This window comes from Dromaius novaehollandiae, chromosome 11 (assembly GCF_036370855.1).
Source record: "Dromaius novaehollandiae isolate bDroNov1 chromosome 11, bDroNov1.hap1, whole genome shotgun sequence".
NCBI classification, from domain to species: Eukaryota; Metazoa; Chordata; class Aves; order Casuariiformes; family Dromaiidae; genus Dromaius; species Dromaius novaehollandiae.
In genome coordinates this window covers 23,424,784-23,447,225 of record NC_088108.1, presented here as the reverse complement: position 1 = coordinate 23,447,225, position 22,442 = coordinate 23,424,784, and the positions used below count along the sequence as shown (strand labels likewise).

Genomic DNA, 22,442 nt, shown 5'->3' with positions numbered 1-22,442 from the left:
CTCCTTTGTGCTTTACTTCCAAAACTTGAGCATCCTTCACCCACTAGTGTAGCGTTCGGTCCTCTGACGACAAATCGGGCTGATAGCAGAAGCAGTGGTGGATAAAGGATTGAATGCTGAATTATTAAAGGTGTAAAAACAAATGCCGTGCTAAATGTCAGTGTCTCAGCCGAGGAGCCGCAGAGTGCTGGGGTGCCGGCCCCGTCGTGCTGCTCGGCTCTTCAGGGAGCTCTTGCCCCGTGCTGGGTTTCGGTGGCCTTGCTGTGTGCCTGGTGGGGTGTCCGGGGGCAGAGCTCCCGCTGCTGGTCTGCGTCACTTTGAGAGGTTTGTTTACGCAAAATAAACTTGGCCCCTGGGCCACGCTGGGGAACTGGGCTGCCTTGGGCTGGGCTGGCGAGAAAGGTGCTGCGCCGGAAAGTTGGCGGTGCAGCGCTGCGCGCTTGTGCTGCTGCGTGCAGCTGAAGAAGTCCAAATTTAGCATCGCCTGCATGTTGTGGCAAACACAGACTTAGTGAAAAGAGAAATGGAAGGAGCTAGCAGAGCTTTCCTTTTGTACAGCGAGAGCTTGAGCCTTTCCCTGTTGGCCCAGGTGACCGTGAGTGAGCAGTGTTGCGTGTCCCCATCCTTGGGGTGCCCCTCTCCTGTCCTCGCGCGCTGGCACGGCTGGACCTGGGCGACCGTCCTGCGGGTGTGCAGGTGGCAGAGCTGCACATTTGCTTCCTCTTCTCCCATTAACCGTTTTCTGCTAGTCTCTCCTTATCCTGTTTTGGAGTTTTTCTTAAAATCCCGTTTCTTCCCTCTGCCTGCCTCTTTCTTCATCATTTCCATCTCTCTCCAGATGATGCTGCTTTGTGCAAGAACCGTTGCACTAGAACTAGCAGACGCTTTTGTTGGGAGCTTTTTCCTATCCGGTAGTTCTGAAAGGTTTAGGACCTTTTAATGACTCTGACACTGTTGGGGAAAAAAGTTGCTTTTGCCATTTTTTTTATACTTCCGTGCATACCTTTAAAATATTCATAATACTGTAACTTTTGGACTGATTTCTTTTTGCACATTATTTCGATAGTGTGGATTTGAAGTGGCATGGGTGTGTTCCAAAAGCTGTGCAAGGATGAATTCACAGCTACTGAAGGGCTTGCAATGCTGATAAAAACAGTGACACTGAGAGTTGCGTGTTGAAAAAGGATGCAACACAAATAATTTAAATATTTTTCTTGTGTTTGAATATATTTGTGGTGTCTGATTGAGCTGGTTAGCAAAATAAAGACAGATGGCAAGGAATTCATTCCAGCACGTTTTCATTATGGTTCAGCTAGTCCGACTTCTCGCAGCACTTGCTCAAATGATCTTGCCGTTAAAACTTCTCTTGCTTGCACCCTGTTCGGGGAATTCAGTAGTAATGTGGTTATACAGAGAATTGATTTTTAGAGGCATAATAAAAATGAAAATAACTGGAGAGAGGAACTGCCTGTAATTAACCTGTATGTTCAGCGTTGCAGTGAGTAAGAATTTAACTCCTTCTCCTTTAAAGTCAGTACCAGAATTTACTAGAACAGGGTTGATAGGAGCTGAATGCTAGCGAGGGGACTTCCAAAGCTGATGCAGTGATTCGTGGTGTCCTCGTTAGGAAGAGGGGGGGATGCTGGTGTTGCTAAAACGGTGCGGGGCCGGGCCAGGGCTGTCCCACGGCGCTGGCTCCTGCTGCCCGGCCACCTCGCGTGCTTACCGTGCTCAGCACGGCACGCGTGGACCCTCTGGACTCGGCCAGGGTGGTGCCACCATCACTTCTGTGGGCGCAAATTGTCCATAAATATATTTTGATGAAAAGGATGTTATTCTAAATGGCTCATAGTCGACCGCAGAAGAAGAAAGGAGGTGGAAAGGAGGCCTTAGAATGACCCTAACGGCTTGTAGTTGTATGTCGTATTTGGGGAAGGAGCTTCAAGAACACCTGAATCATCACTCATGTGTTGTCTAATAACCCTATCTCTTATTTTAAAGGAATACTTGACATTGCAAGAGTTACACTGACCAGTCGGTGTCTCCTCTCATTCCTTTGCTGTATTTCAAAAGTGCCTGTTATCTAGGTATTTTCTGTAGGGAGGAAGAAAAAGTATGCAGAAAACACTCGTGTGGGATCCTCTGCAGCATAAATCTTCTATTTTTGGGATGCCTGCACAGAAGTTGCAGGACTGCTCAATTTGTTTAGTTCTTCTGCTGTGTAAAGTATTGCTATTGTTTTTGTAGGTTTGAGACAACATATGCCTTGAATGTAACAGATTAAACTTGTTTTTCCTTGCTATGGAGCATCCTCACAGTGACTGCAGTCTGTGTATGCTTCATACCTCCTGGGCCACTCTCCATCCACCCTCGACATCCGTGATGAGTGCGTGAGCGGGCAGAGGGTCTCGCTAGCCCCCTTCTGCTCTTCTCCACCTCCTGGAAGGTGGTATGTTGACTGCTGTAGGGACAAACAGCCAGTTCTGTAGGAAATCTGCCTGTGCATCTCGAGGAGGCTGTAATGCCTGCAGGGTACAAGCCCCAGCTGGTGGGAGAGGTGCTGATGGGAGAGTCTTGCTGCTCTCCTGGTGGCCCTCGTGCCACCGCCGGCAGGACTGTGGGTGCTGCCTGGGGTTTCCGTGTCACCAGGGCAGTGCTGGCTTTTGCAGCTCCTGCAATCATCGGTTTTCCTGACCCGAAGCAGCGCTTAAGATAGTCTTGCCTGACGGTGGTGGTGGGACTGTGGGCAGAAAGCTCCAACTGAGGTGGCTGCAAAAACACAGTGCATTCCTCTGTAGTAGAGCGCTAATTATTAATCCTAATGAGCTTGCCTTTCAGCAGGGTAATTAGCTCAGAGCAGTGGCAGGTTGAAGTAGCAGCATAGCTGCGTGCTGGCGAACTTGGAGCAAACGTGGAGCAAGACAGTGCAGAAGTGCCCACGCAGCGAGCGGCTTGACCATGCGTGAACAGCAGCCGCTGTCAGAGCCTGGTCTCAGCCTCTCTGCTGAGCTCAGGCCAATGCGTTGTGGCTTTTTCTTTTCTCTTTCTTTTTTTTTCTTTCCTTTTTTCTTCCCTCCTGCTGCTTAGCGCTCTGTTCCTATGGTTTCTCGCTCTGCACCACACTCTGCGTGCACATGTGCCTCTTTTCCTGTTTAATGTACTTTCCTTTTCTAGAAGAATGATGCCGTTTTGATAGTTTGGCGTTCAGGATAATAAAATTTTTAACTCTGAATTAACGCCATATCCGTTAATGGAAATGTTTCTTCCTGAGACATAGGCAAAAAAAACCCCATCAGCAGCAGCAGCAACATATAAATAGTGAGGTTAAGGTGCTGCATGCTAAAAATGTAGCGCTGTTCTGTGCTGGCGGCGGGGAGCGGACGAGAGGTACTTGGGTGGAAGGAAGGAGCTGGAAATTAGAGAGGGGAGGAAAAACGTCAGGGTTTGTGCACATGCATCAATCTGCAGAGAGGGTAAGAGGGGATATATTGAAATCTGGAGACAAAAGATGCGAGCTAGGATTACCGAGAGCCAAGGGGAGAAGCTTGTGCAGGCTCTAGCTGGTATTACGGGGGAGAGGAGCAGAGTAGTAGCAGTCTTTTCTCCAGCGATGATCTGAGGAAAGCCTGTTCGGATGCTACAGGCAAGGGACTGGTGGTAGCACCGTCCCCACTTCTGCCTCCTTCCTTGGGCACCTGTTCCTCGAGCGAAGCCTCCGGGGAGGCAGGTAGGTGAAGATCTCCGCTCTGCCTTGCGCTTCCAGGGGAGCGTCAGCCCTCGGAGAGGTGGTTGCTTTGTCCCTTCCGAAAATACGTTGGAAGAAGGAGCTGCGTTCCAGGGAATACGGAGGTCTTCTCCATGGGTGTGTTGCTGACCCGAGCGGGATGGGCGAGGGCTCCCTTGCGGGGTTGGTTTATCTGGTGACTCTGTGTAAGGTCTGTCCCGCGGCGGCTCGTTCGGCTGTGGACTTGCAAAGCTGCTCTCGCCGCCCGCAGCTCATCCCACCGCACCACCAACAGCTCATTGCATGTACAGTGTGTGGTATATTCTCGTTCAGTCCCATCTCTTCTGCATCTCTTAGAGTGAAATAAAATCATTTTCTTTTCTTCTTTCTCCCTCTCCTCCTCTTTTGCGCGTTCATCTCTTGCTTTCTATTCCAGGTACCATCTCTGGTGAACTTCTGAGAGGCCTTCACAGAGGTGCGTGTCCTGCGTTTTGGGTTGGGTTTGTTTGGCTCTTGGCACAGCCTTACTACTTACGGGAGGAATTTGTGCTGCTCGGTCGTAGCACTGAGGACGCTAGAGAGCGCGTGCAGGGAGGGTGTCCTCCTCGTGACAGAGGTAGGCGTACGACGATGGCAAATGAATGGGTGTATTAAACTTGCTCATGTCTTGAACAAAATAGCAGGGTAATATCTTACTGTGTGAAGACAACCAGAACTGCTGTGTTCAGTGCAGTAGCACAAAGCCAGGAGATTAAGCAGCTATCATTTCACTTGGGAACCACGATGCCCTTGTTACCCGGTAGTTACCCCATTAAAGTTAGGGTAGTTGTGCCAAAACGTGCCATGGTCACGCTTCTGGTACCGCAGGCGGTCCTACTTCTGTGTCTGTCTGCTAACTGTCGCTTTTGTCTGCTTTACGACAGATTGCTTAGTGTTAATGTGCTGACTTCTCTGCTAGTATTACCATGTTTCTCATGGCTCTGTTGGAATATTGTGAATTCATTCAAGAAATAATGTTGTTATTAGTTCACGTCTAGGGAAAAGCTTTTGGTTGATGCGGCTTGCTCAAGGCTGGCGGAGTTTGGTGGCAGGTTGGGGCTGGTTGCACCAGCCTCCTTGAGCCTGTGTTTGCGGGTCTGCGCTCGAGTACAGACTGGTGCAGAGTTGGTCTGGCTGTGCGATGGGTTCTCACCCACAGAGTGGAAATACCTTGATATCCCCACTCTTACGTTCAGGTATCAGTTACCTAAATAATCCTGGCTGTGCTGCAAAGTTTCCCTCTGAAAGGCTGTGGTTTAGGTACAGAAGTGTTTAAGCGCTCACTTGGCATGCGTGCAAGTCTTCAGCAAAGCGTGACCTTGCTGTACAATAGGATTTCTCAGCGGAAACACTTAAGTTAAATAGAGAAGACAGACAAGAAACTTGCGTGAGGGCCAAACGTGTGATTCATACCATTCGGGTTAAGTTAGGTGCTTCACTTCATGCAGTATTTATACTTGAGAGTGAGCCTCTCTTGGAGGTTCTTCCTCCTCAGAGCCAAGAATTACTTTTTTGTGTACTTTTTTTTTTCCTCCTTCACCTGCTCGCCGCAGGGTTTTGACGCTCGCTGCGAAGCCGCGTGGAAGAGAAGCCCAGGAATTGCCATATTACCGTCAAGTAGCTGAGAATTTGTGCCAGAGGAGATTCGCTTTTGGCTTCATTTCTTCCGCCCCCAGTCTTTCTATTCTGGATTGTTGGAGGGTGCGTACGTGAGAAGTGGAAGGGACGGGGGGCAAGCGATGCCTCTCTCCTGAGCTGCGTTTGCAGAGGAGCTGCTTGTAGAGGGGCAGGGGTGTGATGGGGAGCCTTAGTTTTTGGTTGCTTTTGGCAAAGTGAAGGCTGCTTGGTACCCGAGGATGCAGGGGGGTTATTCATTTTTATAACTCTATTATTGGGGCTGATTGAAGCTTTAAAAAAATCACCATCTCAGGGAGGTTTTCAGTTAAGCTTTGGATTTTAACGGGTGGATGTTTCTCAGACATGTTAATCTTCATATTGATACAGCTCCGAACTGGAGCAGACAAAAGAGTGTTTTTGTAAGCATTTCCACAAAACTGCTGCTCTGTGTCTGGACCAGATCTATGTAACAGTTGCTAGGAGCCAAAAATGAGTGCAGCACTTCAGAAGCTGCCTGGAGGTGTTGGGAACTAATTCTTATTTAGACAGAAATAGGATCATATGGATGCACAGATACTTTTGTTTTCTTCCCCCCCCCCCCCCCACCCCCCGGTCCTCCTTGCCAACTTGGGCTGAAATTAGAACAGTGAAAGTCACCAAATTGCTACCAGAAACTCTGCTTTTTAATAGTTCTGACCTAGCAACATAGAAGTGGAGTTTGTGTGTGTCAGATGGCATCCAAGTTGCCGAGGAGATATATAGATATCTTTTTCTTTAGCAAAGCTAAGCTTCTAATTTTCAGAGCAGCTTGTTGCTTCCATTTGCACGAGCGTTATTTTTTGCTGCCTGTTCCCTTCCCGGGTGTCGGACTCGGCCGTGAGATGTCCTCTCCTGCTTTCCACCTGAAGGTTGTCATGGTCTTGGCCCTTAACGCCTGATCAATAACCGCTCTGAATGCAAAGCCCGATGGTACAGAACGAGCAACCAGTTTATTCCTTACCCTGGGTGCAGTAATAAGCACTCTCGCTTTCCCTGTGCGTGCCAGAATGTGTCACTTTTACTATGAATGATTTAATTACCCATGGTAATTGGTTTTTTTCCTGAGCTGTAAGAGGGCTCGTTATACTTCATACTCCTTTTGGAAAGGAAATGTTGCTTGCCTGGGAAATTGTAGCCTTTATGGGTGTTTGCACTGAGATTCAGTGCATGGGGGAAGTCCCTGTTTCCCCCTGATTTAGCGTGTTTTTGCCTGCCTGCTGCAGCGTTCTGCGTTTTTCTAGGGAGAATTGGCTGTCCTGTGCAGCTGTGTCCGGGGGAATCGATCTCTGGAGGGAGGGCCCTCGTTCGGAGGCAAAACTGGACAGAGATTAGGACAGTTTTGGAGATGGATGGGAGGGGGGTGACATCTTGACCCTTAGGCACCTGTAGCGTCTAGGTTAGGAAGTCACTCATCTTAACTAGCTGGTCAGCAGGGAACAAGGTCAGTGAGAAGATGCCCTTCCAGAGGGCAATGCAGGCAGGAACCTAATTTGGGTTTCCAGAGTGCTTTCTGGAGCCCCCCGCCTCCCTTCGCTACCAAGGCTATGTGCTTGTGCCCGTCCCCTCCGCTGTTTTGGATGTGGCCGCAAAGCATTTTGGACCCAGAAGGGAAAGAAGAGAGGAGGATGTGGTTGGATGGAGGTAGGAAAGAAAGAGAGGACCTTCCTTCTCTTCTGGCCTGTTTCATCCAGAACAGGAAGGAATGCAATGTAAACCTTGCTGCCACCAGCAAAAATGATTTATGGGGGGTCATTTGCTAACCATATACGCTTGTTCCAGGCTTGTGGGATGGCATCCTGCCTGGTGGTAAGTCAGCTGGAGCATGTCACGAGGGCACAAGTACCGAGCAGCAATGTGTTTAGCAAGCTGGCTGTATCACACCGGAGATGCCATCTCCATGGCGATCCATCCGTGGGGCAGGCAGGGAGGCATTTGCCTCTCCGTGTGCTTCGTTGCACCTCTGACTTGCCTGTGACGCTGCCAGAGCGACTCTGAAATTAAGATAAAAATACGAATATCACAGGGCCTTGCCATTGCCAAGAAGAAAATTCAGATGTTGCAGGCACACGGAGAAATTGTGAATACAGGATGAGATCGGGAAATCATTTGGCTGCCCGGAAAATTAGGACACCAATGGAAAAAGATGATGACTGTGACCGGCTGGCGTTTCTTGGCAGCGGAGCACGTCTCCGTCCATCGCGCAGGACGGACGTGTGGTGCAGCTCCCCTCTCCCTCAGGACTTCCATCACACTTATGCTTACGTGACACAGCCCGTTGAAACGTGTATGGAAATGTTAAAGGCTGGTTGAAAGGTGTTAGTTTTAAAGGCCCGAGTGTCTCTTAATTAATGCAGATTCTTGCAATGCCCCCTCACTTAATTCAGTAGAAAACTAAACAACTGTAGTTTAATAATCCTATAATTGCAGCCGTTACAGAGAGCAATAGGTTTCAAAGTACGTTCTTTTGATGTGGGGCATAAATCCCGTCGTTTCTGTTTTGGGGCAGAGCTCGGAATCCGTCGGGATTTCTGGTGCCCTGTCCAGCTTCCTCGGCTGCTGCGAAAGCCCCGAAGGATCCTGACGCGGAGCTGAGCCGTTGGCGTGTGCATGTTCCCACAGCAGTGCCAGATTGGTGCACGCTGCTTCAGCCCATTTTACAGAGCTGTTTAGGAAGCTTTGCTGCTTTTTCAAGGGTTAGAAATTGAGCTCGTCACAGACTTAGAGATTATTTAAGGGATTGGATTTTTTTTTTAATTTTTAATGTAATTAGTATACTAATCTAAATGGTAAATAGAAAGCTAGAAAATGAAATGTCGTAAGAAAATTAAGCTTTTTCTTATTGCTATGAAACATTTTGTAAGATTTTTCCATGCAGTTCAAAAATCTGTGTGATCCTGCCTTTTCTTTTCTTTTTTCTTTTCTTTTTTTCTTCCCTCCCCTGCTTAAGAGAAGAATTTCTAGCTGCTGACCGTTGTTTGGCTCCACTGCTTTCCACGCAGGGGCTCGTGTTAGCTGCTTTCTCGGATCTGGGCTGTAAACCCCAGCGTGCTGGAGACGGCTGCTCGGAGCACAGCCTTGCCGCCGGGGTCCCCGTGAGCAAACCCGGTGCGGGAGGACGCTGCGCTGGAGCTGCTCGTCCGGGTTCACGGCAGCAGTGAGTTCTGGGGCTGTGTTTTTTGGATAGTCTCAAATTCTAACTTTTTGGCTCTGGATCCAGCGTGCTTGGCAGGGTTGCAAGTGTAGTACATTAGGTTCACATCCAAAGACGCATCAGTATTCGTTCTTTTGCACTAAAGAAACCCGGGAACGCAGCCTTCCGTGCCGGCGAGAACGTGAAAGCGCTGTTAATCGATTCAGGTGCTGTAAGAGCTCCAGTACCTGTTCCACTGAAAGCAGGAAGATTGCAAGCAGAAGCTTGGTTTCAAGAAGTAAAATATAATCCCCAAGCCCTGTATAAATGTCAGAAGGACTTCTGGTTTTAACCAAGGTGGAAACTTAATTTTTGAAGTTTTGAGACAGATGCCAAGAAGCTGGTGCACAAGTCAACTGTCTGGTACATGTGAGTAAGACGAGTAGCCTGGCCGGGGCACTGCGGTTAAGTGATTCAGCACCGTTTTAGCACTGTTGTCTTGCATATGCAAGCTGGGTAGACTGTTTTGCCCAAGGGGGATGTGGATAAACTCCGGTTCTTTTGCATTTTGCTTCGTGTTATTGCTGAACCCACCAGGAGCAAGAGGAACTGCCCAGCAGAAAGTTAGAGGAACATGCTGCTGTAGCAAGAGCCTTTCACGTCTTTGGTCCCCAGTGTTTGCCGTGTCGGACTGTCTGGTGGTGTTTCCTAGTGTAATGCATTGACAGAAGTAAAATAACTTGATTCTGTGAATTTCAGACACGCTCCAATATTGAGAATTTGGATTGAAATCCTTTATAAGGCTTCCAGTTCGGCAGAGAGTTAGGCTGGTGGGAGCTGTATGAGCTCACAGCTTTTGTAACTCTAATCTTGTTAGTTAAAAGGTGGCATGCTGATAGTTTCATTTCACAGTTGAATTTTTTTAATTATCTCTGAAGATGGATTTTAGCTTCTCAATGCTGGCCATCAGGTAGCATAGCCTACAACACAGTACGCAGAGAAACTTCAATTTGAATGTGCTTCAGGTCGTCTTTTTGCTCTGGAGCTACAGTTATCTACGCGAGAAAGTTCTGACTTGACCTGCGGGAAAAATGAACAAATCAATAAATCCAGTGAGGGTTTGCGATGTAGCACTGGTATCAAATATGATTTATTAAGTCTGTAATAGCAAAAATATATTACATACTCCTGCCTCTGGGGGAATGTAACGGCTGAATGGTTAAATACAATTTGGCTTAAGTGTTTTGTGTTTTGGCTCCAGCTATAGATAAAGGATGATACTGAACTTGATATTGAATTGAAATGTCAAGCTGCAACTTTTATGTGTGTGTATATATGTATAAACACATACTGTATGTGTGTATATACATATGTAAATGCATACCACTTTAAATGTGAGATATATTTTCTTGTGCATATTTTATCCCACATATATACTTATGCGCGTATCTATACGTATATACCTGTGTGTGTGTTTCTGCCTGTATGTATAAGTACATGGTCCAGGGTTCCCTTTGTGCATATCACTAGATGATCCCTCAAAGGAAGACGTGGTCTCCTGAATATTCCCCTTCTGTGAGGGTCCCCAGCCTTCATCCCAATGGCCGTGTTTGCAGCATGGCCCTTTCTAGTGGCTCAGAGACCTCCAATTCACTTAATTACTTCTCACCACTGAGGACTGAATCATCTTGCAACACTGGACCCCTCCTGCTCTCATTGGTATTTCCCCTTAAATAGGGACCAACTTGTGTGCCTTTTTCCCCCATCAGAGTCATATCCTGACTCCTTGGCCAGGTTGGTCATCCCGGAAAACTCCTTCTTGACCCTGAAAAGGCGGAATTGGAGGGTCCCCTAATGTGAGCTGCTTCTAATGCGCTGCCCGTTAGCAGCCGCATGGGGATAGTTGTTTGCTTTTGCAGGTCTGGAGGCAAAGGTGGCAAAAGGTACCTGTAGGAAGGCACCTCCTTATGAAACCTTCATCTGAGGAAGGAACAACTGTCACGCAGAAATGCCGCCTCATTCCTCCCCTCTGCCTTTTCAAGGAATAGGTAGAGAGGATTTTCTGCTCTGGCTTTCTCAGTGTCTGGGTATCTGCAGAAGAGAGAGAGGCAAAGAGCAGATAAGCTGAGAAACTGGGAAACACTAGAGAAACTCAACCAAAGGGTGCTTTCCCTCATGTTTTTGCTTCTTGCATGACTTTCCTGTCTAGCAGTATGACATATAACGAATAGGAGAGAACTGAAAAGCAAAGCGGCTCAGAGGATACGTTTTAAGTTGGCCCTGGGTGACAGTTCACAGGACACAGGGCAGGAGCTGGTCCATGGGAGATGATTACAGACGCTCGTCCCAGCTCAGGTTTGCACAATTTGGAAGAGCGTCATGCAAAGCAACATTTCAGGAAAAATAGAATTCAATGCTCAGAGTCATTGAGAAATACTTACTTCTGTGCTCAGTAAATATAATATGTCAGCGTTTTGGCTAGGAATGGTTTATCTCCAGATATCTCACACTGTCGGACAAGATAAAAATGAATGTGTGTTTGAATGGAAACCGCCATAGGAATTTACTGCCACATTTCTGCGTGCTTTGAACCCATGGCTCAGCAGTGGTATTTCTATGGCATATGTTAAAGTCTGCAGACTTTCCAAAGCATGCTGTGCATTCAGTTTAATGTTTAATGTCTGTGCATCATATCCAACGTTTCGGGTTGAAGGCAGGGTCCATGCGGTTGGAATACACAAGGCATTAAGAGATTGTAAGATTCTTCTGCAGAACATCTCCCAGCTGCTTTGCTGGCTGGCCCTAAAATGCAGAATATGCAATCCTGTAGCTTTTACCTACAGCTTATCAGGTTTTGGACCCCAAGATTAAAACTTTTGCAGCTTTCTAAAGTCCTCCTTCGGTCCCACCAGTGCAGGGAGGGCGCTTGGCAGCTGCACGGGTGTCCCTGCACAACTTGGCCCCCTCCCCTGTGCACGTCGCTGAGTTTCAGAAAGGGTAAATCTGAACCCCCAGCCAAGGGATGCATCTTCTTAGCCACAACTAAGTGAAGAAACCATCGTTGGTTTTTCCTCCAGGATGCAAGCAAGGCCGTCTAATTCCAGGTGCTGAAAAAATATCGTGGTCAGGCGAGAGAGGGGGGAGTGGGGGGGATGCATTGCACGTTGAATTGCTCAAGCTTACTTCCCAGCACAGGGCTTCCCGCTGCCCTGTAGTTTGGTGGTTCAGTTCTCCTTCGAGTTCAAGGGCTTCAGGCATAATCAGTTCGATGGAGCCTAGTTAGCAAAGACAGACTCATCCAGGCACTGTGTTCCTGCACGCTGCTGTTTTACGAGGTTTTGAAAGATTTGTGGGAGGAACTCTTGCGGCGCAGCTGTATTCAGCTGATAAACTGGCTGATCTCTGGCATCATGAGATCTGCAATCCATCAGGCCCAAGACAGTCATCTGTTTAGACAATTTTTTTTGTTTGTTTTTGTTTCGAGCAGCAGGGGACTAGCAGCAACTGCGCTGCCTGAGAGCTTGCAACATCTGTTAAATCCTGTCGGAGGTGCCTAGGAAATATAAACTGTTGTATTTTGCCTCCCTGCCTGGGCGAGCGCCCCGTGAGCGTTCCTGCGGGCTGCCCTGAGCTACCGGGGAGGATGAGAGCCGCGGGAAGGAGCTCCGCGAGGAGGTGGGATGCGGCCCCCGGACCAGCTGGGTCGGGCTGCCATCCCTGGCAACGCCTCGCGCCTACGTTTTATTGCAGGAGCAACTAATCCTGGATCTTATGAATTTTTTTAAAGATGGGAAACAAATGAGTGAGGCTGAATACGTGCGTGCAAGAGGGAGTTGTTGAACGTGCAGTGGGAGCAGGGCCATACTTTCAAACTGACAGTGGGATTTTTTTTTTTAATTGTCTTGCTTTTTGCCAAATTCTGGGGCACTGCTGAGTTTTAAGGATATCTTCAGAGAGCAGCAGCATGACTTTCCAGAGATAAACTCTGCTTTCAGATTGGTTTGGAAGAGGAGCCGAATAGAAAACCTATGGTGAAATAGCAACCTGTTTTCTTTGCCGTTCTCCTGCCTGCGCCCTTGCTCATGGATCGTCTTTTCCCCCCTCTTTAATTGCCGTTTACACGATGTGCTGCAGGGATGGTACCTGAGCAGGCAATGAACTGAGCAGAGAGAAGCCTGATTTTCAGGGTAGTTATCACTTTACACCCTACCGGTACTTGACAGCCTGGACTCTCCAAGCTAATGAGAAGCGTGGCAGTTGCATTTTCTTATCTATTTTTTTACTGAAATGCTAATTTGTGCCTGTAATTGTTGTCAGCGTAATGTATGTCTGGGCCATGGGGCTAAGAACTGTGTCCTCTCCATCTTATGTACTGCCAAGTGTGGTGCCGTGGGTCAGTAAATAACATTTGTCTCCCATTAGTTAAACGAGCTTTTGAGGAGCTGCAGTTGTGCTGAGATTGGTGGGAAAACAATAGATTACATAAATAACGCTGAGGAAAGAGCAATGATCTTAAGATGCCCAGTAATAAGAAGAAACAAAACATCAGCATTGTGCACTGACTCCCATTTGGGGTTATACGGATAAGAGAACAACTTTCTCAATACAGAACCAAATCAAAAACACTCTGGAAAATCTGGGGAAGTCTGACTTGTCGATCGATGATTGTCCTTGTACATGCAGAAGCGTCAACCAGGTGCTCTGCTCTTCCCAATATCTGCTTAGCTATTGCCTTGCTGTGTTTTCCAAATGGTGTAGGTTGTCACCAAAGCTGTTTTTTGGCTCTGCTCCAATTTTGAGGAGAAAACATAAAATTCTTTCAGGTTTAGTTTTTGCAGGTCCAGTGGATTCTGGAATAGTTTGGGGGTCTGAACTTGCAGCATGATATTTTTGATGCAGTTTCATAATATGTTGAGCAGTATCCTGACCAAACAAACACCAGGAGAGCACTGCAATGCATGTCTCAAGTATTCTTGAGCTACTATGAATTATGCTAGATTATTTTACGATTTTTTTGTACATATCCTCCTGCCTAGATTTGTCACTTAAAATCATTTATTATCTTGTCATCCAAAGCCTTGCAGAGTTGTGTTCTGTGAGTTGTCTTGGAAGGTTTTTTGACTTAGATTTTAATGCAAGTACCTGGTTTCTCCTGGGTTCTGGAGTGTCACTTCGAAAGCGCACAGGCGGGTAATAACCGCGGCGTGTTGAACGCTTCCCCTTAGTGCATGGCGCAGGTTTCCCACTGCAGAAAGCTCCAGCTGATTAAACAGCAAGTCCTAGGGATTTCTGGGTAATTTCTATGGAGATTTAAATGTCAGTAATATGTATGGAATTGCAGTATATTATTTCTACTCTTGAGCAGTTAAGAAGTGACCCTCTTGTGACTTACAGGACTCTTTCTCTGTCCTTTTTTTCTTTCCTGTTATTTTTTTTCTTTCTTTCCTTTTCCTTTTCTTAAGTTGTAGCTCTCATAACTTATGTTCAGTTTCCCCAAAATTTTATTTTTCCATAGTTGGTTTTTGCTTCAATCATGCATTTCCTTAGGGTGGCTTAGAGTGTATATATACATTAATTTTTAAGGAATTGCAGTTCTTTTGGGATGAATTGTGGTTCAAACTACCTTTGTAGGTAGGTTGGTTGCTTCGTGGGTATTTTTTTTTTCCTCCATATAGTTCTGAAGGTACAAACTACAAAAGGCATAGCTAAGACTGAGGATTTTGCAGCAAACATAAGGAGCTAGGAATTTATGGCCCTGTGTTCTGGGCACATGGTGGTCTCTGGGTGCAAGTCCAACAGGAGGAAGAAAGAAGCCCAGCCTTGACTTTACGCAGCAGCCTGACAAGGCCATCGCAGGGAACACGCACCGCAGTAGCTTGGTGGGGATGGCTGTTCTCATTTCAAGTTAAGCTTTTGCTTCCACCTTTCTCCCCCTGCTTCTGGGGCTGTGAAATCTCTGCTTCTCACCTAGGAACTCGGTGGGATTCAGTCAAGGCACTGACATCTTGATACACTTTTTTGCAGAGGTAGATCGGGGAATGGTTTGAAAGTCAAGCTTATTAGTGCTCTTCTGGCAGCTGCAGGTGATTTCGAGGGCACTGTCTACATTTCTGTTTTTCTCCTGTTCCTCTTCTGGATCAGGACATTTAACTGTGAAATCGAATGTCTGATTTCCCTGGGAGGATCTGATCATCAGCTGGGGAGTCTGAGCAGCACCATGGCTAATGCTAGCTGTGGTCCCTGCTGGCCTCAATACCCGTGAAATGCTTCAGCACCTTCAGCCTCATGAAAAAGAGGATGTTTTCTTTATTTGTAGGTGATTTGATGGGAAATCCAGTAACTTGTGATCTCTCTGTCTTCTGATGCTGATATCTCCCTTGATGATCTGAAAGAATGAACAAACAGTGCTGCATCAAAAGTGGCAGAGTATAGAAAATTGGATGGCTCTTTAAATGCCAAGGAAAAAATTCAAAGGTATCTAGAGAACTTTCAAATGCAGCCAAAAACCTACTTTGATATCCTTTCTGTGAAAGGACAAGCTAATGAAGTTAGGGCTTGTAAGCCAAGACAAATAAATCAGAGCTGAGAGGAAGGCTAGTAAAGCTCTGGGAGACGGAGGGGTAATAAAGGCCTAACAAATAGACATGTGTGTAATGTGATGAGGCAGCAGAAATGACAACTCCAATAACACGTCGGTGCTGTGCCCTGGAAGAAGCTAGCGGCCAACTTCTCTTGGTGGCAGTGCGAGCGGACCTGGGAGAACGGCTTCAGCCTGGGGAGCATCACTAGAAAAGCGCAGGGAGGAGATGGGAGCTGGAGGGCCGGAGTCCTGATGGCTCCCAGATGTAGGCGTTTAGGCTGCGATTCGGGAGAGGTAGGGACTGGGTGGCCTCATAGGTCCCTTCGGTCCCTCATTCAGGAGATCACGTTCAAGTCAAGGCACCAGTGTCAGTAGTGCAGCAATACAATATGTCGCCTTCTGATGCGACACTCTCCCGTTCGCCTGAGACGGCACGGAGGCTCCCCCAGCCTCCGGGCCAATGAGCACTGACACCAATATGAGGATGCTGCAAATGGCGTTTATTGTACGCATGTATTTGCTTATATACCTACAAGCATACTGCTATCTCTACGTCATATCCTTCCTCTTCCTTCCTCTTTCCGTGCCATCGCGAGATCTTCCGATCGCCGTTCCCTACATCTCCCCCTCCCCATGCTTTGACTATGCTATTTGCTTTAAATTGCCGTGTCGCGGGTTAAGCGTTCATAGTGTGGGTGTGGGTGGGACCACCCCTTTTCTAGCAGTTGTCTTACCAAGCATCTAAACACTAGTCTACATACTAATATACCTAGCACGAGCATCAGTAGCAGGTGCAACTCTTCTATTAGTAATTGCCTGGCCCATGGTCCTAGCCCAAGCCAATTACCACTACTGGACCCAGAAGGTCAAGCTCTTGCGGGTCCCAGGGCAATGACGCATTCAGCGTGTCAATGCTCTCTCAGCTTTGGTAGGTCTACGGTCAAATTCAATGGGACCCCTATTAAGCATGTCTTAAAAGGGCTGCCCCGCACCCACCAACGTCAGGCAAAATTGCTTATTTCCTGTCCGGTTTGCCAGGTGAGTCATAGATTGTTACTACCCCATTTCACTAACATTGGTTCGCCTTTCACCCCTTGGAGTCCCAGTCCCAGCATCGCTACGAGGAGAGCTACTTGGGTTGCTCCCCCTGCCATCTTCTCGGGTTTTCTGGTTACGCGTTCTTCTTGTAGTTTCACGCGCCTTTTCTCATCTGTTCTTCTTCTCCTGTCTGCTGTCTTTGCTGCTAGAAGGGATCATCGGCTTTTCAGGGTGGTCCTCCCCTGCAATAAAACTCAGACATTCATTAATTCACCTGACTCTCTGCTTCCTGTCTTGTCCTTGCCCTGAGGTCTGGGCGTACCCACTTCATAGGGACCCATCTTACCATTTCTTCCTGCCTGACCGCTGCATACCCTCGTCCTTGGGTTACCAGCTGCCACCCCTCTTCCCATTCCCCTTTTTCCGGGATTCGAACCTTTACGTCTGGTCCCTCGTGCATCGCTCGGACCACCCAATGCTTTTCCGCTGGCGTCTTGTTCTCCTCCCCCCTGATGAACTGATTCAGACCGAATAAGGCGCGCATAATTATTTCTGATTGTTTGTGCGCGGGGATCCTTTGTGTATATCCTTCCCCCTCCCCAAGAATCTCGATCCTTTGCTTTAAAGTGCGGTTTGCTCGCTCGACAATGGCTTGACCTGTGCTATTATAGGCAATACCGTGCACTAGCTTAATTCCCCACCGTACGGCCCATTCTCTCGTGCTTTGCGCTGTGAAACACGTGCCGTTGTCTGTTTTAATAGTTTCTGGGGCACCCAGCCAGGCCATTGCCGTGTGCCAATGCAACTGTGCCGCCCGCGCTGTGACTCGTTTATGTTGGGTCGCAACGATGATACCGCTGTGTGTGTCTACTGTGACAGCCAGCCAGGGCCGTGGTCGAAGTCGCTGGCACATTGTGAAGTCCGTTTGCCATATTTGGTTTCCTTTCAGCCCCCTGGGGTTGATGCCGGCGCCCCACAGGGGGGTTTTTTGGCAATACGGGCAAGCCGCAACCACTTCACGAGCCGTGGTAAGGGGGATGTTGCAGCTTTTTGCCAGTGCTTTTGCACCAACATGGAGAAGGTCGTGCACCTGCCTTGCTTCTGCGACTGTCCACACACCTTTGGCCGCTTGATTGGCTTTATTGTTGCCTTCTTGGTACACTCCTTGGATTGCCTCATGACTCCGAACATGAATAACAGAGGCAGTGGCCCGCCATTGTTGTAGGGCTTCTTCTAGCATTAGCGCAATGGGCGATCCGGCCCATCCGGGTAATGACATGTTGTGTAACAATTTAAAGACGAACATGGAGTCTGTCACTACATTCAAATGCTCTTCTGGCCACATTTGTAATGCCTGCGCCACAGCTCGGGCCTCTAGATGCTGTACGCTACTGTCCGGCTCGCTGATCTTCACTCGGTGCCATTGGGCCTTTTGATCTTGCCACACAACAACCGCTGCCCTGGTCACCGATGACGCGTCGGTGAACACTGTGCGCCCTGGTGCAGGTCGCTGTAGCACTCGGGCTTTCAGATGGGGCCGAAGGACGGTGAGGTGTGTATACATCTCCAGCACAGGTGATAATCTGATTGTTCCTGGGAATCCTTCTAAAGCTATTGCTATACTATCTTGTTTCTGGACCACGCTGTCCCATTGATTCCTTTTTACCGGCAGGTAAATGGACTCAGGCTCCTTCGCGAAGTGCCGAACGGTGGCGGTTCGTCCCTTCTGTATCATCTGTGCCAACGCTGTTACGATTGTGACGTATGCCGTACTTATTTAGTTTGACACTATCCACCATACGACTTCCGGACGCTCCGGTGTCCCTTGTCCTAGAACGCCTATGGCTCCTGTTCTTGTAACTGCCACGTACAGATTGATTGGTCTGGCCGGGTCGTATCTCGTTACTCCGCCCTTTGCCATGAGATCTTCTATTTTTCGGAGGGCTTCTAACGCGTTCGGTGTCATCTGCCTCGGTTCCCATGGTTTGTGGCCCTTGAGCAACTCGAACAGTGGCTCCATCCACTCCTTGGGAATACCTATCAGCCCTCGCAGCCATTGGAGAGCGCCAACCAATTGCTGTACATCATGCAACGTTCGTATCTCTCTATTGAGCTTTATCGGCTGTGGGACCACAGCTCTGGGGAGGATGGTGGTTCCCAGATAGTCGACAGATTCTCCCCTTTGCGTTTTCGCTTTCTGGACGTACAATCCCGCTTCATTTAGGCAGTTAATTACTGCCTGTTCTGCCTGATCGGTTTCTTGCTGGGTCTCTGCAGCTATTAGGAGGTCGTCCATGTAATGGATGATAAGCGCGCGCGGGAACTGCGCTCTTACCGGCTGCAATACCTTAGCTACTGCCGCCTGACAAATCGTAGGTGAATTTTTTATGCCCTGCGGGAGGACTGTCCATTGATATCGCGCTGCTGGCTCCTGCAGATTCTCTGAGGGCGGTGTGAAGGCAAATCGAGCTTTGTCCTGAGGGGCTAATGGTATAGAGAAAAAGCAATCTTGGATATCCATCACCACCACTGGCCAATTCTTTGGTATTGCTGATGGTAGTGGCAACCCTGGCTGGAGGGCACCCATCGCTTCCATCTGCTGATTTACCGCTCGTAGGTCGTGCAGTAATCGAAATTTAGACTTATCCTTTTTGTGTATCACAAATATAGGAGTGTTCCAGGGACTGTGGCTTTCCTCCAGGTGTCCCTGCTCTAATTCTCTACTTACTATTTGTCGGGCAGCCGCCAATTTGTCCGCTGTCAATGGCCACTGCTCTACCCACACAGGCTCATTGGAGCACCATGTCAACGGGACAGCGAAATGAGCCCCGAGGAGGTAGGCAGTGGCCCTTACCCTAAATTTGTCAGGTGAAAGCCGCTTTGCAATAAGGCATCTCGCCCTAACAATGGTTCCCCTATGGCAGTTATGTACGGCCGCACACGGATGATCTGAGCAGGCCTATCCGGGTCCTCCAATACAATTGTGATATCGGTTTCAGAAATCATAGCCTCCGCCCTGCCTCCCACTCCATCTAACGAGCTTGCCACTTTTGCTGGCCAACTCGATGGCCACAACCACGAGGGCACACATGTAACATCTGCCCCCGTATCTAGCATCATTATTAAGGGGATGCTAGGAGGACCCGCCCCTGGTGGGCCTATCAGATGCGCTTTCACTCGGGGTCTCTTCTCACACCCTAAGACCAGGGCCACGCGGGGTTTCCCTTCGGAGTTTGGTCGCTGGAGCTGTCCATCCGCAGTGTGTTGTTGTTGACAGGGGCTACTTGAAGCCGGCTCACCGGGGAGGGGTGGCCCCCTAGTTGCCCTCCCCGCTTCTCGTTTCCCGACCGCCGACAATCTCGTGCTCTGTGTCCTGGTTTTCCACAGGCCCAGCATGTAAGGCTCCCCATACCCCTTGTTGGGCGCGCGTAACTTCCCTTATTCGTGCACTGTGCTCTCAAATGGCCCATTCGCCCGCGGCCAAAGCATGGGCCTCCTTTTGGACCTCCTCTAGCTCTAACCTCCGGCATTGCCATAACTGCTGCAGCAATCTGTAAGGCTGTGGTCTTGTCCCGGTGTTCTAATACGTACTTGATCGTCTGCCCTAGACTTGCTTCCTTAGGCGCTGTTCTTAGGATTTCTTTTGTCAACTCGTTGCCCTGTTGTTTGATACATTCCAACATCACCGCTCCTTTTGCAGCGTCTGGTAAAGATGCAAGTTCTACTGCTGCCTGTAGCCTGTCACAAAACTTGTCAAACGGCTCTCCCACTCTCTGCTTCACAGTCGTCCATGGGTCTGTCTGCTGCACCAGTGGCCCAATATCATCAAAGGCCTTTCGAGATGCTTCTGTTGTCACCAGTATCTCCCGAGGTGTCAGGCCCGCTGCCTGCTGCTGGGGTGTAGCCATGGCCGCATCATTTCCTCTTAACCGCGGTAGGGTGGATTGGCCCAGTGGGTTCTGCGGGTCTGCCTGTGCGGCCATCAACGCCTGCTGCAAGCGCGAGGTCCACGCTTCTTTCCACATAAGGACCATCGTGGGTGATAAAACCAGTCGCGCGAGGGCGCGACAATCCCACGGTATTAGGCCTCCCGCGTGTGCAGCGTCCAGCAACGTCTGTGTCACCGGGTGTCGCAGGCCCTGTTCTTGCACTGCTTTCAATAGCTGTTGTACCGTCTTTGGATCGAGGGGCATCCATTCCACTGCCCCCCCCCCCGGGGCAATTCGTACTGGGAAGGCCCCTATTGGCGCACGAAACTTGAGGCCACTCAGGGCACATTCCGTCGCTATCAGTTTCCAGTCTGTTAGGGGAATTTCTTTTCCCCCTCCCGCTTGGGTGAAACCTGCTGTCTCTGATGGCCCTCTTTGTTTAGCTGCTGCCTCTGATAGCCCTCTTTGTTTAGCTGTTGCCTCTAATAGCCCTCTTTGTTTAGCTATTTCTTGTTCCAGAGCTGTAAGCAGCATAAACATCTGCTCCATATCTCTTGTAACTTTCCTCCTCCTTTTTTTTTTTTTTTTTTTTTTTTCTTTTTTTTTTTTTTTTTTTCTTTCTCCTTCGCCTCTGACTGCGGCGGGGGAACTCCGCCCTAGTTGCTGCACCTGAGTCTTCAGTCTCCTCCTTCCGCAATGCTGGTGGACACCCACTCCTCTCTCGGCCAGCGCCATCTTTTCCCGGGTGCGGGACCCTCGGTTTTTCCCCTGCTTCTGGTCTTTCCCCTGCTTCTTCTCTTCTTTCGTCCTCCCACTGCACCCGAATCATGGTCCCCGGTAGCCAGTCTCGGGGATCATCCACTATAAGCAGTCTTTCCTTTTCTTCTGCCTCCTCCACTTTCAGCTTGCTTTCTTTTCCTCTACCCGCCTCTGGCTTTTTCATATCTGGGTCTCCACAAAGGTCTCCTGGTTCTCCTAGTTCTCCCCCTTCCATCGCCCTCATTTCTTTCCACGGATACCGCGGCAGAGGCGGAGAAGAGGGCGTTATTGGGTAAGCCTCTGGAGTTTTTGCCTCCCCCTCTCCCCGCTCTGGATCTTGATTAACCGCCTCCTCCTTTATGTCTGTTTCCACACTCTCCGTTTTCACTTCATCCCCTACTATCGCCTCTCCCTCTATCGCCTCCGTTCGCTCCTCTGCGTTTGCTGCTGTCTGTGTCGCCATTTCCGCGGACATGTGTAGCGCCGCGCGGGCAGCCTGCCAGGTCTCAAGCTCCTCCCTAGTCCTTTCTAAAATGATCGTTATATCTCCCCACGTCTTAAGCTCTGCGGCCTTCTTAGTGGCCATAGCTCTCTGAGCAAGTGCTCGAGTGCACTTCTCCCAGTTAGAAGGGGAAAAAATGTCCCCTGGTCTAACTATCGCTCCATCTTTCAGGAGCCGCCCGACGCAGTTCGCAACTGCATTCGCTCTCATAGAGAGCACCCATTCCCGGGCACCCACGCGTACAACCTTAAGTACCGCGTCCATGATCCGGATCCTCTCGACCGCCTGCGGTCCGCCGTCTCAGCTATCACGTCGGGGTCACCACTTGTCGCCTTCTGATGCGACACTCTCCCGTTCGCCTGAGACGGCACGGAGGCTCCCCCAGCCTCCGGGCCAATGAGCACTGACACCAATATGAGGATGCTGCAAATGGCGTTTATTGTACGCATGTATTTGCTTATATACCTACAAGCATACTGCTATCTCTACGTCATATCCTTCCTCTTCCTTCCTCTTTCCGTGCCATCGCGAGATCTTCCGATCGCCGTTCCCTACAACAATATAATTTGCCGTTACCATAGATACCTGCGACTGTACGTAAGCATTGAACTGATGTGGCCCAGCTCTGTGTGAAAAGCTGTCGTGGCTTAATTTCCTCTTCATACAAACAGCTTGGAATATTTTGAAATACTTAGGAGAACTTGTTATCAGTGTAGCTTACCACTGTCAGCACCCCATGAGATTAAGGGTTGTGGCTGGAAACAAAATCTCAAAAGAAAGAGAAGGGTCTCTGTGAGCTAAAACTAAAAATCAGGTTTTCCAGGCACATGCAAGCAAAAAATTGCTAAAGTACACAGCGCTGTGGTCTTGAAATTGCCCATATTTTACCTCCTGGTGACAGATAAGTCCCTCCTTTCTCTGAGCCATCATTATCCTGTTGATAGGGAATTTTTGGTAAATTGCTTTGAAATTAGCTATTGAAAGGTGGTAGACAAGAGGAGATGATCCCTGTCGGGAAAGGTGTGTGTTAGCCTTCCACGGGCGGGAGGTGCGAAGGGGGGCTGCGGCAGGGCTGTGAATCCGCT

General features: G+C 48.9%; 1 protein-coding gene and 1 long non-coding RNA gene across 2 annotated transcripts in view; one reads left to right on the top strand and one right to left on the bottom strand.

The window, feature by feature from the left end:
• The window catches only part of HTR2C (5-hydroxytryptamine receptor 2C), a 227,339-nt gene that overhangs the window by 79,314 nt on the left and 125,583 nt on the right, over window positions 1-22,442 (top strand). The window lies entirely within an intron of this gene.
• LOC135329568 (uncharacterized) lies at window positions 15,609-21,905 on the bottom strand. Its single transcript, XR_010391088.1, has 2 exons — window positions 21,604-21,905; window positions 15,609-16,409 (listed from the first exon to the last, which is right to left on the bottom strand). It is a non-coding gene; the product is annotated as an uncharacterized LOC135329568 (long non-coding RNA).